The sequence below is a fragment of the Megascapheus bottae genome, unplaced genomic scaffold, assembly GCF_031878675.1.
Source record: "Megascapheus bottae isolate mThoBot1 unplaced genomic scaffold, mThoBot2.hap1 HAP1_SCAFFOLD_45, whole genome shotgun sequence".
Classification (NCBI taxonomy): Eukaryota; Metazoa; Chordata; class Mammalia; order Rodentia; family Geomyidae; genus Megascapheus; species Megascapheus bottae.
This window is the reverse complement of record NW_028327483.1, coordinates 2,953,674-2,971,130: the sequence shown is the minus strand read 5'-3', so window position 1 is coordinate 2,971,130 and position 17,457 is coordinate 2,953,674. Positions and strand designations below refer to the sequence as shown.

The window sequence follows — 17,457 nt, the reverse complement described above, 5'->3', positions numbered from 1 at the left end:
CACACACAAACACACACACACACACATACACATACACACACACACACATACAATTATGACAGCAATTACATAAAATACATGGCAGAAAACACTTTGTGGGTTATAAAGTATATTCATGTATATATAAATTACATTTTAATTTCCATAACCATTGCTAAAGGTAGATATCCATAAAGTATAAGTATAAAAAGGAGGCAAAACTGAAATGAAAACAATAGAATTTCTGTGAAAAACATACATCATTTCCTTGTATTATATCCTACTTTTAGTATTTCTAAAAATAATACACAGTTAAAGTTACTTTAAAGCAGCAGCAATTCAAATGTTTCTGCTTGCAATTTAAATTATCAGAAATTTATTTCCATAAATCTTAGATCAAATTAATTTTCCATCTCTATAATTCCAATGTTTCAGTAGATTCCAGTTACTTCTAAGTATGCAATGAATACCTACCATGAAAATCTCTATCACAACAAATCGATCTGTGTAAGTACTCTGAGAACTGTAATGGCTTAAAATAACAAGTAATCAAGTTGTTCAAAATTCCCTTTTACAAACCTTAGCAATAATATGAACTTAATAACTATTTGATCATTAACAGAATCACACATAGTAACAAATCATCAAGTTGTGCAAAATCGTCTCTTCCACAGATCTTAGCACATAATAATAAATCAGTAGTCATTTGCTATTTGACAGATTCCAAATATAACATGTAGAGATATTAAAGTCTTACTGTAATCCGGTAGTCTGTTACCCTTCCTCCACATTCTTCACTTATTGAAGGTGAATCCTCCAGGATAGATCGTGAACTGCTAAACATGTAAAACGATCTCCCCTCCATGGCTACTAAGCATATGACTAATGACTTTAGAGCCAGACTTTCGAGGCTGTTCCAACAGAACAGAACGACCTGTGAAAACCAAAAAGATTCTTTCAGCAATGACATACAGAGAGGCTCTGACTTACTAAGATTTATTTATTTTATTTACTAATGCCAACATTCTAAAAACATTGCTAATTTGATATATTTATACTTCAATAGATTGGCCTAGGTGCTGTCCCTGAGTTCTTCAGCTTCTAGTTTCTGATGGTTAGAGATAAAAGTTTCATGAACTTTCATTCCCAGGCTTGCTTTGAACCATGATCCTCAAATCTCAGCCTCTTGAATAGCTAGGATTACCCGGCTCTATATTTCAATTCTTAAAAAGCTTCTTCTAATTCCAGATTACTCTCAAGATATTCAAGTAGTAACTGGAGACTTTTCTAAGACAAGTATACTGTTCACTGGTATGTCTGGTTGTACATGATATTTGATTTCAAATTCACATCAAGTTTTGTTCCAGGACACTTATGGAGAAAAATAAGGCAACTCTTAGATAGAACTGAGGTTATTAGTGCTATAAAACATTTGAAAAGACATGGACTTGATTCATCTCTACAATGCCTCCTCATCAGCACTGTTACTTTCTATTTCATAGGTCCAAACATTCCTAAATTCTGAATTTTAATTTAATTTGATAGTCAAATCAACAATAAACCTAACAATAAAATTAACCTTATGATAAAACTTTTTTTAAATTTTTAGACTAACGGTCCAAAATACAGATCTTCTTAAGAATTAGCAGAAAGCTTTGAAATTTTAAACTTAGGAGATGGAATTTGACATTGTCATCTTAATCCTTCTACTTCAGCAGAACTGTTAAAAGGATATCTTTAATTATGTACTATTAAAAACTACATAATCTAGTCTGTTAAACTATATTGATACAAGTAATTTTCCAAAGTTCATATTCTCACCAGTGATCTCACATATAAGAATCTGTTAAAACCAGAGAAGGAAGATGGCGCCGAGACAAGAGGGACGCTGCCTAGCTTTCTCTGACAAAAAGAGAGAACCAGGGAGTCCCACGAGCCAACTATCTAAAGAAATCCACAACAACAAACTCAAAAAGCAACGGAGAAGGACTCAAACCGGAAAAGAAATCCAGATAAAGCTCACATCCAACGTTCTCAAAGAATTCGGAATGCGAGGACCCCTCCCCCACCTCTCGCCCAAAGCTGCAGAAAGCCATTCTGGACCAAGCCGCGAAAGCGGCTTGAGCAGGTACCGACTCCACACGGGGAAAGCAGGGGCGGGCACCGGTTCTAATCCACGAAAAGCGGCAGCAGTGCAGGGCACCAGGCTGGGAGCCCAACGGCTGCAGAAACCAGCACAGAACCGGGCCAGCGAACGGCAGAAGCAGCGGAACCCAGACGCGGAACCAGAAGAGCAAGCAGCAGAACCCAGACGCAGAACACCTTGCACTAGGATTAACTCCAAATGGATCAAAGACCTGGAGGTAAATTCTGACACACTGAAAACTCTACAGGAAGGAATAGGAGATACACTAGGCCTCCTTGGCACAGGTCGAAACTTTCTTAATAAGGACCAAGAATCACAACAAATCAGAGAAAGGCTGGATAAGTGGGACTGCATTAAACTGCAGAGCTTTTGTATGGCAGAGGACATAGCTAGTAAACTAACTAATCAGGAAGCCTACAGAGTGGGAGAAGATCTTCACCAACCAAACAACGGACAAAGGCCTCATATCTAAAATATATCAACAACTCAAAAAATTGAATCACTCCAAAACTAACCTCCAAAGTAACAACCATCCCATTAAAAATGGGCCAAAGACTTAAAGAGAGTCTTCTCTGAAGAAGAAACAAAAATGGCCTATAGACACATGAAGAAATGCTCAACATCTCTGGTCATAAAAGGAATGCAAATCAAAACAACTCTAAGATTCCACCTCAATCCAGTTAGAATGGCCAGGATCAGTAAAACGAATAATAACAGATGCTGGAGGGGATGTGGCCAGGAGAGATCACTACTACACTGTTGGTGGGAGTGGAAACTCGTTCAACCACTATGGAAAGCAGTGTGGCAGTGCCTCAAAAGGCTAAACATAGAACTCCCCTATGACCCAGCAATTCCACTACTTGGCATTTACCCAACCACCCAGAAACAAGGACATACTAAACCCACTAGCACAACAATGTTCATTGCAGTACTATTCACCATAGCAAAGATATGGAACCCACCTAGATGTCCCTCAGTTGATGAGTGGATCAACAAGTTGTGGTATTTGTACACAATGGAATTCAATGCTGCTGTCAGAAAGAATGACATCGCCCCATTTGTTAGGAAATGGAAAGACTTAGAAAAAATCATATTAAGTGAAGTAAGCCAGACTCAAAGGAACTTAGGCTCAATGGTTTCCCTCATTCGTCATAATCAGTAGAAACCTTGGGCTCTACTAGCAGAGATTTGCAATAGAGCAAAATCTTGATACATAAGGACATATAATGTGAAGCTAATTGAAAGGACCTCCAGGATAATGAAACAAAAGCCATATAATGAATGATTGTTGTCCTTAATCTACTATGTTGTCTCCCATCTCCTTTGCTGTCCCTTGGTTATCTCATATTGGTATAGTATCTCACTTTGTTATCTGATATATTGAATTTATTTGTATTTGGATATTTGAAATTTGATAGGGAAGGGGGGAAAATCAAGATGGGTGGGGAGTGTGGGGGCGGAGGGAAACGGGTACCAAGACATGTGAAAGGGTATCAATGTATGTGAATTAATGCACCTTCTATCTGGCAAATATCATGTAACCCTTTTACTAATTACAATAAAAAAAGAATCTGTTAAAACCATTAAATGCTGAAAGTTACCATTGAGAAGAAAATTAGTAAGGCAGGAAGAAGGTCTACTATTTACATCTACAGGTGAAATTCAATAAGCTCCAGTACAATAGTGTAATTCTGAAAGAGAAGAAAATACGGATTTGAAAAACTACAAATAGTTACACGATCAAAAATAAAAATAAAATTTGGTTATTGACTCCCACAAAATGGAAAACAGATTTCTGTCTTAAAAAGGTTAACTGAAAATGGCATGGTGATAGAGCGCTAGCCTTCAGTTGTAAGAACTCAGGGACAGCATCCAGGCCCAGAATTCAAGCCCCACAACTAACAAAACAAAACAAAAAAGTTAACTGAGAAATAAGAGAGCTATGGCTCAAGTGGTAGAGAACTAGCCTTGAGCAAAAAGCTCAAGGACAGTGCCCAGGCCCTAAGTTCAAGCCCTATGACAAGCCCCTCCCCATCACAAAAAAAATAAAAAAGGTTAACTGGTTCTCTTTATTAAGAACATTCTGTTTTCATCTTTTCTGCTGCAATTATGTTCAAATACCCACCAATGTTATTGGTCCTTGGTGTGCACCACTTTAACGTTATTGTGTCTTTAAATGAGCCTTCTCTACTGCTGCCACCAACATGGGTGTCACCTTCAAAAATATTTTAGAGAATCATTAACATTGCTAAAGAGGTTGCAGTTTCAAATTATTTTATGTATCAAGTTAAAATTCTGTAACAGAAAATACTGATTAGAGATCAGGACTATGTTCCCAAATCTCCAAATACCTGAAACAGGCTTATGGCTCAGAGCATGGACCATGGCTAGGAAAGGCAAAAGAACATGGAAGGGGGATGAAACCCAGAAATACTGAACTTCACATTTAAAAGGAAAATATTCCAATTGAACTTTGAGTGCTGAGCAAAACCATAGAGGAATTGGACAATCCCCACCAACAGGGGTACAAACAAGTCCAACCTAATAAAGACAAGCCACTGAAAAATCCAAAGATTTAAAAAAATCAAAACACCACAACAGAGCCTGGGGTATACATAACACAGATACTGAATGGCAACCAAGAACTACTAACTAAGGCAGAAAGTGAGGCTAAGGCAACTGAAAGCAGCTAGAGTAATGGATTAGATCGATTAATCAATTAGAGCTTTGCCAGCCAGTGTAAACTCCACAGTCTTGACTGATAGCCAAGGAGACTGATGGACAGCACCCACTATTCAGGAACTGATTTCCCAAGATAAACCAACAGAGACATCCACCCTGGTAGTATTCTGAGCTCACCAACAACTATGCTGAAGACAGCAACTACGCTTCCTGATCAATAGCTTGCATACAATAAGCAGTGTCCTCAATCCCACCAAGGGAGGATGGAAAGTTATGGAGCCCTTAGCACCCCCAAATCAGGGCATAGACCCTTACAGATGCCACCACCCTAACATCTTACAGATTCAAAGAGAATAAGCAAACAAAGCTGCCTTCCCAAACAGGAACCAGAAAGAGAAGCCCTGGGGTAGAAATCTACCCTCTTTCCGTCAGCAATGAAGTATTGACTGGCATATATTTGATTTTATTTTTCTAGTTGTATTTGTCATTGGATTGTTGTAGCTTGCTCTTTGTTGTTTTGCCTATTTTTCTCTTTTGATCATTTTGCCTTCTGCTGTACTCATTTTTCCTTGTATTCTCTTCTTAATATTTTAGTTTTGCTGATATCTCCATTCTATTTTCTTTTCTTCTCCTAATTTGCTGCTTCAATCCTTCTCTTTCCTCCATCTTTCTTTATTACTACTTCACTATCAGTACCTTTAGATCTAATAATTTTTTTTAATTTTCAACATATCCTTTCCTTTCCTTTCCACCTCCCCATCCAATCACAGGACTTAAACTCAGGGCCTAGGTACAGTCCCTGAGCTTTTTCACTCAGGAATTTCCTGCCCAGATTGGCCTTGAACTTCAGTCCTTAGATCTCAGCCTCCTAAATAGCTAGAATTACAGTTGTGAGCTTTCAGCATTTTGACATATCCTTTCCTTTCTAATCTCAGTGTGTGTAATTACTGTTTCCAATAGTTTTATACTACATCTAAATATTGAATGTGCTTTTAATTGTTGTGGTTTTTATTCATGCCTGATTTCTCTCTTTTGGTTGAAAGGACTCTCCATTAAGGAGAAAAAATGTGGGTGGGAATGTCAGAGAAAAACTGAGAGAGAGCCAAGGAAAGGGTGACATTATCCAAAAGAAATGTACTCATTACCTGACTTAAGTAACTATTATCTCTTTATCACCTTTATAATAACAATAAAAAGGGAGCTGGGAGTTTGGCCTTGTGGTAGAGTGCTTGCCTAGCATACACGAAGACCCGGATTCCATTCCTTGGTACCACATTCATAGAAAAAAGCCGGAAGTGGTGCTGTGGCTCAAGTGGTAGATCTCTAGCCTTGAGAAACCCCAAGGACAGTGCTCAGGCCCTTAGCTCAAGCCCAGGATTGGCAAAAAAATAAATAATAATAAAAAGAAGAAAAACAATAAAGAAAGATAAAATAACCTGGGCACCAATGATTCATGCCTATAATCCTAGGTACTGAAGAGGCTGACATCTGAGGATCACAGTTCAAAACCAGCCTGGGCACTAAAGACCCTGAGACTCTTATCTCCAATTAACCACTAGAAAATGAGACATGGGGCTGTGGCTCAAGAGGTACGGTGGTAGGCTTGAGGTGAAGAGCTCAGGGACTGCATCCAGGCCCAGGGGTAGAACAGTAGCCTGGAGCTGAAGAGTTTAGGGACAGTGCCCCAGCGCAGAGTTCAAGCCTCACAACCAACCAAAAAAAAAGAATGTAGAAGAAAGAAACTATACTCAGACTAGGAGTAGTAAGAGATACACTATCAAGAAGAATTAGAGCTTTAGTAGTAATGGGAACAGTCTGTTAAGAAAATGTAACAATTTTAAATATATATTCATCAAACTGGGTGTACCTAACTTCATAAAATAAACAGCACTGGAAAAAAAGGAACAGATAGATCCAAATACAATAACAGTAGGCAGGGGCTAGGAGTTTGGCCTAGTGGTAGAGTGCTTGCCTAGAATGCACAAAGACACAGAGAAGACACGGGTTTGATTCCTTGGTACCACAGCCAGAAGTGGTCCCAAGTGGGAGAGCTCTAGCCTTGAGAAAACCCAAAGACATTGCCCAGGCCCTGAGTTCCAGCTCCAGGACTTGCAAAAAATAAATAAAAAAAAAGCAGTGTGTAACTTAGTTTGCCACAATCAATAGATAGATCATCTAGGTGAAAGATCAACAAACTTCACAGCTAACCTGTGGCAAAGACCAAATTGATAATAGGCATATGCAGAATATTCTACCTACCTAAGAAAAATAGGCATTCTTGATGGAACTTCCACCTGAAACCATAAAGCAAGTTTTAGTAAATACAAGAAAAGTAAAACATTTTTTGCCCTTCAATTAATATTACATTGTTACTGTATCTGACTTTGTTACCGGGTATATTGTATACACATTTATTTGTTTATTTAAAATAGGAAAGGGAAGGGGGAAACACAAGATGATTGGGAGCGGTGGGAGGAGGGAAATGGGAACAAAAACATGAGAAGGAGTATCAATGTGTGAGAAGTAATGCACCTACTACCTAGTGAATGTAACCCTCTATATATTACCACAACAATAATAATTAAATTAAATAAATTTTAAAAAGAAAAGTAATTTTTGTATCTTTAATAGATACAAAAGGGATCATAATAGAATAAAATTACTAGCAAGAAAAACTGTAAAAAAGCTACAAAACACATAGAGACTAGATAGTATATTTTTAAATGAATAGTGAGTTATTAAAAATAATAAAAAAGGATTCCCTTAAAAGTAAAAATTAAAATCCAAAATACTTGTTTCTCAAGAAGCTGAGATCACAGTTTCAAGACAGTAGGAAATTCCATGAGACTCTTAAACCACTCAGAGAAACCCAGAAGTGGTGTCTGGGGGAGATTGGGGGAAATCCAAAATACCAGACCAACAGGATGTTGGTGGCTTTTGCCTATAATCCTTGGTACTGAGGAGGCTGAGATCTGAGGATTACAGTTTGAAGCTGGCTTAAGCAGAAAAGTGTGTGAGACTCTTGACTCCAAATAACCAGCAAAAAAAGCCTAAGCAGAGTTGTAGCTTAAGCAATAGAGTGCTAGACTTCAGCAAAAAAGCTCAGGGACAGTGCCTAGGCTCTGAGTTCAAGCCCCAAGACGGACAGACAAACAGACACACAGACACACACACATAGACACATACCCCAAATGCCAAAAGCTATGGGATGCGGAGAGGGCAGTTTTAAGAAGGAAGATTGTAGCTATCTAGTACCTTCATTAAAAGCAAATAATTCATACATTTCATAAAATACATAAAATAATGATGCATTTTAAGAACTGAGGGAAAACAAGAACAAGCAAATCTCAAAATCAAGAAATGAAAAAGAAAGATAAAATTCAGAAAGAAAAACAATGGCAATCATTTCTTCCTAATCACAATATCAAAATAATGCAATGACATAGCTCAGTACTCAGAGAAGACTTAAATTTTAATTGCACACCTAATTACACCCTGTCCTAATCTATTTAGAAACAACATTAGCTAAAGGGTCCAGGAAGTGAATACACAAATAATATATGCGTGACTGCCATTCACAAAAACCACAGTAAAGCACAGTTCACTGGATTCCTCCAGTAACAACAAGTACATGTAGAGCAACAAAACTGACAAATGTCTGATAAGTACAGGGATAAGAGCACTTCTAAGTTAAAGATCTACAGCTTTCTTGAGAAGTAATGATCAGGGCCTAGGCACAGTTCCTATGTTCTTTTGCTCAAAGCTAGCATTCTTCCACTTTGAGGCATAGAAAAACCATTTCTATTTGCAAGGAAATGTTTTCAAAATTAATTAAACCACCTCACAGGTCTTTGAGTTACATTTCCAAAGTTTGCCACATTCTTTTGTTAAACATTAATATATATTTATTAAAATAAGTTTGCTTCTGTTAGAAACTAACAGGTGAGGGCTGGGAGTTTGGCCTAGCGGTACAGTGCTTGCCTAGCATGCACAAAGACTCGAGTTCAATTCCTCGGTACCACATACATAAAAAAAAGCCAGAAGTGGTGCTGAGGCTCAAGTGGTAAAGCTTCTAGCCTTGAGAAAGTCCAAGGACTGCCAAAAAAAAATCTGAGATATGTCACAAGCATATAAGCATATCTACAATATCCACAGTCTATCACTATCTCACTTTAGAACAAACACATATCACATGACCAAAGTCAATCACTTATTCTCTGACAGCACCTATCTACATAAAAGAGCATTATAAAGAGTTTAACCAAATGTCAAGGTTTAAATGTTTAGAAGATGACGTTTAAATCTTAAAATTGCCTTAAATATCCAATCCTAATTGGAGGAAGAATTTACAATTCATCTAAGCCAGCTAATTTATAAGCATTGAATATGAGTTCAAAATACTGTGTGATTTCCTTCATCCTCAGTATCTTTTCCAATTTTTGTTAAGACTCATCTGCTTATATTTTTGGTCTGGTAACAGCTGTTTTTTTTATATTTTTGTAGATTTATATGCCCTTAATAATTCAATGGTAAATTTATTTTCATGTAAAATTATATCACTGCTGGAAATAAAGTATATCATATTAAATTTTAAAAAATGCGAATCAGCCAGCCATGATGGATCGCACCTGTAATCCCAGCTATTTAAGTGGCTGAGATCTGAGGATCAAGGTTCAAAGCCAGCCCAGGCACTAAAGATTGAGAGACTCTTATCTCCAATTAACCTCCAGAAAATGGAAAGTGTGGCTGTGGCTCCGGGGATAGGGCAGTAGCCCTGAGCTAAAGAGCTCATGGAGGGGCCAGGAATTTGGCCTAGTAGAGTGTTTCCTAGCATGCATGAAGACCCAGGTTCGATTCCTCACTACCACATACATAGAAAAAAGCTGGAAATGGTGCTGAGGCTCAAGTGGTAGAGCATTAGCCTTGAGAAAGTCCAAAGAACAGTGCTCAGGCCCTGATGCCCCTCAGCAGATAAATGGATCAAGACAATATAGCAACATGGTACTTATACACAATGGAATTCTATGCTACCATCAGAAAGAATGACATCGCCCCATTTTTAAAGAAATGGAAAGACTTGGGGAAAAAAAAATCACAGTCAGTGAAGTAAGCCAGATCCCAAGGAACATGCATTCCATGATTTCCCTTATTTGAAATAATTAGTACACATCTAGGATTCTCCTAGCAGAGAATCACAATTGCTTGAAAGCTATGTACATACAGGATGAGACTATACAAAAGGAACTCTAAGATGTGGAAATAAGAGGTTTATCTTTGTGACTATTGTTCTTAATATACTATGTGCAGTTATTTCTTTTCTCTTTTTTCCCCTTATGGTTAATCTTATGTGGTTACTGTATCTGACTTTCTTACCTGGTATATTATATGTATGTTTATTTGTTTCTTTGAAATAGGAAAGGGAAGGAGGAAAACAAGATGACTGCGAAGGGGACAGAGGGAGGGAAAGGGGGAAAAACATGAGACAGTGTATGAATGTTTGAGAAGTAATGTACCCACTCTCTGACAACCGTAACTGTAACCCCGTAACATTACCTCGACAATAAAATACAATTTAAAAACAAAAAAAGATGCATTGTACTTGTAACCCCTCTACACAACTACTTTAAAGGTAAATTTTTTGCCAGATCTGGGCTTGAGCACAGGGCCTGAGCACTGTCCTTGGACTTTCTCAAGGCTAGAGCTCTACCCCTTGAGCCTCAGCACCACTCCTGGCTTTTTTCTGTGTATGTGGTACTGAGGAATGAAACCCAGGTCTTTGTGCATGCTAGGCAAGCACTCTACCACTAGGTTAAACTCCCAGCCTATTAAAGGTAATTTTTAAACTAAAGACAAAATAAAACAGAAAATCAAAACAGCTCTTTCCAAAGTGGTATATATACAAAACCAAGTGTTAACTACTTGGCTATAAAGGAGGAGGAAATGTCATCTGCAGAATGGAAATCATGTTAAGTAAAATAGACCAGACTTGAAATAGTACATATGGCATCCAGCTTTCAAAATGAAAGACACAAAAGGAGGGAGGATTTGAAAGGGGTCCTTGGGAATGGGAGTAGGAAAGGGTAATGGGTGGGTCAACGTGATTGTAGTATCTTAGATGCATATGTGGAAAAAAATGTCACAATAAACCCATTATTTCATCCATTAAAAAAAAACCCAGCTCTTTCCCATGACTCACCGCTCTTCAGGAAATCTACATGACCATCCTTGTGATGAAGCAGTTCCACGTCATAATTGGCAGATGTGTTAGCATGTTGTTCTTCCTTCAAGCAAAATTTAAAACATGCACAATAACTTGGTTTTGATTGCAAAACAAAGGAATTAACTATTCAGTTTGCTTTTTTGTTTAAACTGAAGTCAAATACATTCAACATTTCAGCAATCTACCTAGTAATTAGTCTATTTAAAGATACAGTACAAAACTAACAATGTTCTTAGGTAACAATGAATATAGAAATTTTGGAGTTTCTGTTTCACTAATTAGCATATTTTTTTACAGAACATGAAAATAACGTACATAAACTGAAAGTGAAATAATGGTTAAAAGAGAAAAAGCATCTTCAAATACCTACAGTGAATTTAATGAACACCAGTTATTTATGATAGCAAATACAAACTAATAAGTAAGCCTTCTAACTTGTTTTAATATAATAAAAATTTGAACATTATATATTTAATTAAGTGAGTAAAGACTAAAAGATATAATGGCAGAAGCAAACAAATGTCAGCTATAATAAGCAAGTAATCAATATAGTCAGTATTTTTTATAAGGTGTATTTGTAAAAAAAAAAAGCATATAAGCGCATTTGCTATTTTGTCAATTGTTTCTACATTAGGAATATGAGCCTAAGGTATCTCCCCCACAGGCCCTTCTTGTTGGTTATAGGGCTTGAACCAAGCACCTGGGCACTGTCTCTTAGCTCTTTCACTCAAGGCTGGCACTCTACCACCTTGAGCCATAGCTCCACTTCCATTTTCCCTGGGGGTTAAATGGAGATAAGAGTGGACTTTCCTGCCCCTGCTGGCTTTGAACTGCAATCCTCATATCTAAGCCTCCTGAGTAGCTGCGTTTACAAACTTAAGACACCAGAGACTTACCTTATAGTAATAATGAACCAGATTTTGGAATTAGGAGGAAATTAATAATGAAAGAATTATATTTCCCAAAAAATTGAATGCTGATACATAATGGCAGAGCAAAGTGAAACTGAACTGGGGCCGGGAGTTTGGCCTAGTGGTAGAGTGCCTGCCTAGCACGCAGGAAGACCCAGGTTTAATTCCTCAGTACCACATACATAGAAAAAAGCTGGAAGTGGTGCTGAGGCTCAAGTGGTAGAGCTCTAGCCTTGAGAAAGTCCAAGGACAGAGCTCAGTCCCTGAGCTCAAGCCCAGGACTGGCAACAGCCCGCCCGCCCCACCCCGCCCTAAAAAAAAAAACAAAAACCTGAAAGTGAAGCCAGGTGTGATGGCATATAGTTATAATCTCAGTACTCAGAGCTAAAATGGGAAGGTCATTAGGTCAGGATTACACAGAAACATCCTGTTACCTCCACTAAACTGAAACTAGTATAACAACGTCAGTGTGAAGGCTTCGGTAGAATAGTTACTCAATATTTTGGGTATAATCAATACAGTTAAATTCAAGTCTGCTCAGAAACAACTCTTAACAGATTACAATATACCCACCACTATGCTGGCAACAGACAACTTACTATAATGCAAATGAACAAGAAGCAACAGATTCCTAAGAAACCCTATTAGTTAAATCATAGGACTCACGTCTCTGAATTTTCAGCCATAAAATAAACAATTGTAAGCTATGACTTCTTCTCTAGTTAGAAACAAAAGTAGCATAATGATTCACTAGAATATAACAAGTACATAAAATCTAATGCCTCTGAAAAAGAATCACAGAAAATCAATTTAAAACACAGGTTATGTTTAATGAAAATAACAAGAACACAACTGTTCTTTATCTTATTTTACACATTCATAGCCTAAATAAAAGTACAGGATTTTGTTCTGTGATCTTTTCCTTTGGATTTACTAACCTGGTCACAGACACTGAATGTGGGATAGCAAAATAAAAAATATAATACAGGGAGAAAAAATAAAGATTACATTAAAATGAGTATGACTGGTCAAACAAATATTTTAAGAGCCAAACTTTCCAAGTGGCAGGAAACAGAACCACCTAACTTCATGGGAATATTTGTGATCGTAGTTGAAGCCAAGTCAAAATGTTGCTGTACTAAAAGATTCACTTTAGTAGCAAGATGCCATCCCGCCCGAACACTGTGAACTTCACTGGCTAAAACAGGGGACAACTACAGAAAAGTATGCAAAAAAGAAAACTCAGACATGAGAAGAAGGTGATGAATAGGCAATTAACAATCAACAGAATCTTTAAATTTGTTAATTCTCTTTAAACTTAACAATTCAATAGTAAATGATGGAAATGTTTTCTCCATCCACCAACTCTAAAAGTATAGAATTAGTTTCTTAGTTTCTTTGTTATCAAAGAAACTAGAGTATGTTAGAGTATGTTCTTTGGTAATAAGGAAAAACAATTTTTACGTAATAAAATTAATTATTAAAGGAAATAAAGTTCAATCAAGTACTTGGAACAATACAAACTCTGTATAGGTTTGCAACACATTTAATTAAAATGAGTGATAGGGAAGCAAAGCAAAGAAAATTTGAAAAAAAATCTACAAATATAAGTCCTATGAGCCAATTGATATATGTGCCATAAAGGTTTGCCTTGCAAATTTTGCAGAAAATATTGAGTTAATCATTTTAATTTTTAAGATTTCCACATATTCATTAATAACAATTCACAATAATTTTCTCATCTAACACTTATCTACACTTACTTCTTTTTTAGGACGATCAGATACAAGGCTGTCCTCACCCACTGGGTAGCTATGAATCAAGACCAACTCACATTTTTGAATCTGCATGAGACTTATAAAGAAAGTTTTTACTTAAGATAAAATAGAGGATAGACAGAATATATACTCTCTAAAGAATTGAATTGAGGCAAATAAACAATTAAAATCTTAATGTACTAAAAATATATGGCTAAAATCAAATATTACTATTGTTAGGTTACAGAGTATATAATGAGTATATAAAAGTATATAATACATTTGTATTAACACTGAGTAGTAAATAATTATACAAATTGAAATAAAGTGAAAATTATTAATTTTCTGTGTATTTAAAAGGTACATAGGAAAAATTCTTTGCAGGAGGGGCAGTCATGGGGATTGAATGCTGGGCCTGTGCGCTGTCCCTGAGCTCTTCAGCTCAAGGCTACTGCCCTACCCTTGAGCCACAGCCCCACTTCCAATTAGAGACTAATTGGAGATAAGAATCTCCTGGCTTTGGCCAGGAGTTTTGCCTAGTAGTAGAGTGCCTGCCTAGCATGCACGAAGACCCAGGTTCAATTCCTTGGTACCACGTACATAGAAAAAGCCAGAAGTGGTGTGGTGGCTCAGGATAGAACACTAGCCTTGAGGAAAGTCCAAGGACAGTGCTCAGGCCCTGAACTCAAGCCCAGGACTGGCAAAAAAAAGTCTCCTAGCTTTATAGTGGCCACGCTGGCTTGGAACTGTGGTCCTCAGATCTCAGCCTCCTGACTAGTAAGAATTACAGGCATAAGCCACTGTACCCCGCTGTAAAATTCTTATAATTATTTTTCAACGAAAATGATAAAGGAAATAGATATTGAATATTAATTTTTCTGTGTTAATAATTTTTTTGCCAGTTCTGGATCTTAAACTCAGGGCCTAAGCACTGTACTTGGGCTTTCTGTAGGCTAGTATTCTACTACTTGGGCCGCAGCACAACTTCCAGTTTTTTTTCTGGGTATGTAGTAATGAGGAATAGAACCCAGAGTTCCATGCATACTAGGCATGCACTCTACCACTAAGCCATGCTCCCAGCCCTATACTAATAATTTTTTCAAATCAGCTTCTATTAACTGTTACCTATAACTGATTATTTCTAACAACACTGAATCAGTAACACTAAAAAATATCCCCAACATATTATTTTGAAATTTCTAGACCAACAGAAAAATTGAAATAAAAGTGTAATAGTCAAGGCCAGAGTAGTCAAGCCTAGCAGTAGAGTGCTTGTCTAGCATGCACAAAGCCCCAGGTTCAATTTTGTGATATCACATACACAGAAAAAGCCAGAAATGGTGATATAGCTCAAGTGGTAGAGCACTACCCTGAAGAAAGCTCAAGGACAGTGCCCAGGACCTGAGTTCACACTCCAAAGTATAATAGTCAATAAGCACTCATATATCCTGCATTATGCATTAGTTGTATTTGCTTTCTATACATATACCAAATAGACAACTCTTTTCTTTAAGTCATTTGCAAATATACTGCAAAGGACACTCCTAAATACTTGAGTACCTACTCCTTGAAAGAATAATCCTACTAGAGCAATACTATTTCATCTAAGAAAATAATCACTCTAAGTTACAGAACATAGTGTAATTGTCCTAAATATATCCTTAATATCTATGGTTTAACAGGAAATATGGCCCTAACCCTATCTTTAATATCCCATTTTCTAGAAGTTAGTTGGAGATAAGTCTCAGGTCTTTTTGTGCCAGGGCTGGCTTTGAACCTTGTCCTCAGATCTCAGCCTCCTGAGTAGCTAGGATTGCAGGCATGAGCTACTGCGCCCAGCTCTGGGGTCTATTTCAATATGGTGGCTGAAGATGGATGGAAGTCTATGGGATTGAGCTCCTGATTTATATAGTCAGCACTGACACCATGAAATTTATACTGGTATAACCAAACTGCAGGAAACAGTCGAGAATGTAGAGTTGGAGAACTGATCAATATAAGAAAAAAAAGTTTTCATTTGCAGTAGCTTTGTCCTTTTTAAAAATCCACATAGTGCAAGTGAGGAATCACTGGCTCGGGTTTCTGTAACCTTTTTTTTTCTTTGGTGGGTCATGGGGTTTGAACTCTGGGCCTGAGTGCTGTCCCTGAGCTATTCAGCTCAAGGCTGCTGCCCTACCCTTGAGCCCAAGCCCCAGCCCCACTTCTCATTTTCTAGTGATTGACAGGAGATAAGAGTCTCTCATACTTTAGTGACTGGGCTGGCTTTGAATCAAGATCCTCAGATCTCAGCCTCCTGAGGATCGAAGATTACAGGCTAGAGCCACTGCATTCGGCTAAGTCTCTGTAATCTCAAGTACTTGGAAGGCCAAGAATAAGAGCAGTGCAATTAAAGACCAATGCAAACAAAAGTTCACAAGACTCCTTCTCAACTCCTTAACCCATAACACAACACAGTGGCATGCACCTGTCATCATAAGCTCCTTGAGATGCTCAGAGTGAGAGGACTGTAGAGCCTAGACAAGAAGTCTCTGAAGCACTAGCTCTATAGAAGGGCAGCTGGCCATAGTGGCAAGTGAGTGGAGCCAGTTAGCACAAAAACCTACTAGTAGGCAGATTACACCTCAAGTGCTCTAGGATAGGAAACAAGATTCTATCCTAAAAATAACCAGTGAAAAATACGGATGAATGGAGCTGGGAGTTTGATGTAGTGGTAGAGTGCTTGCGTAGCATGCATGAAGACCCAGGTTCCATTCCTCAGTACCAACATACATAGAAAAAAGAAGGGCAAAATAATACAAAAAAGTTTCTAGTCAAAGTTAGAATTTTAGGCTCATCTGTTAGATCAAATAATAGAATTCCAGCAAGTATAATAATCATATTTAAATATTTTCAGCAAGGGCCGGAAGGTTGGCCCAGGGGTAGAGTGCTTACCAAGTACACACAAAGACCCAGGTTCGATTCCTCAATACCACATCCATAGAAAAACCTGGAAGTAATGTAGTGGCTCAAGTGGTAGAGCTCTAGCCTTGAGAAAGCTCAAGGGCAGTGCTCAGGGCCTGAGTTCAAGCCCCAGGACTGAAAAAATAAAACATATATATACATATATGTATGTATTTTTTTTCCTCAGGGCCGGGAATTTGGCCTAGTGATAAAGTGTTTGCCAAGCATGCACAAGGATAGATATTCAGTGTAACAGGTATATTTAATTTTATTAAAATTCTTTGGAAACTGAAAGGCCATTTACTCAGAACATTTGCTTTTTGGGCTAGGAGTTTGGCTTAATGGTACAGTCCTTAGTTAGCATGCACAACGACCCTGGTTTGATTCCTCGGAACCACATACATAGAAAAAAGCTGTGGTGGGGGGGAAGGCAGGAGTTTGGCCTAGTGGTAGAGTGCTTGCCTAGTATGCACGAAGACCCAGGTTCAATTCCTTGGTGTCCACATATATAGAAAAAAGCCAGACGTGGTGCTGAGGCTCAAGTGGTAAAGTTCTAGCCTTGAGAAAGTCCAAAGAAAAAAGCTGGATGTGGTGCTGCAGCTCAAGTGGCAGAGCCCTAGCCTTGAGAAAGCTCAAGGACAGTGCTCAGGCCCTGAGTTCAAGGCCCAGGACTGGGAAAGAAAAAAAAAATATATATATATATATATGTTGAGAGATAGAGAGAGACAGAGAGAGAGAGAGAGAGAGAGAGAGAGAGAGAGAGAGAGAGAGAGAGAGAGAGAGAGAGAGAGAGAGAGAGCGCCAAGCAGGTTACCAGTATCT

General features: G+C 37.9%; 1 pseudogene; it reads right to left on the bottom strand.

The window, feature by feature from the left end:
* The window catches only part of LOC150039757 (integrator complex subunit 13-like), a 28,104-nt pseudogene that overhangs the window by 2,638 nt on the left and 8,009 nt on the right, over positions 1–17,457 (bottom strand).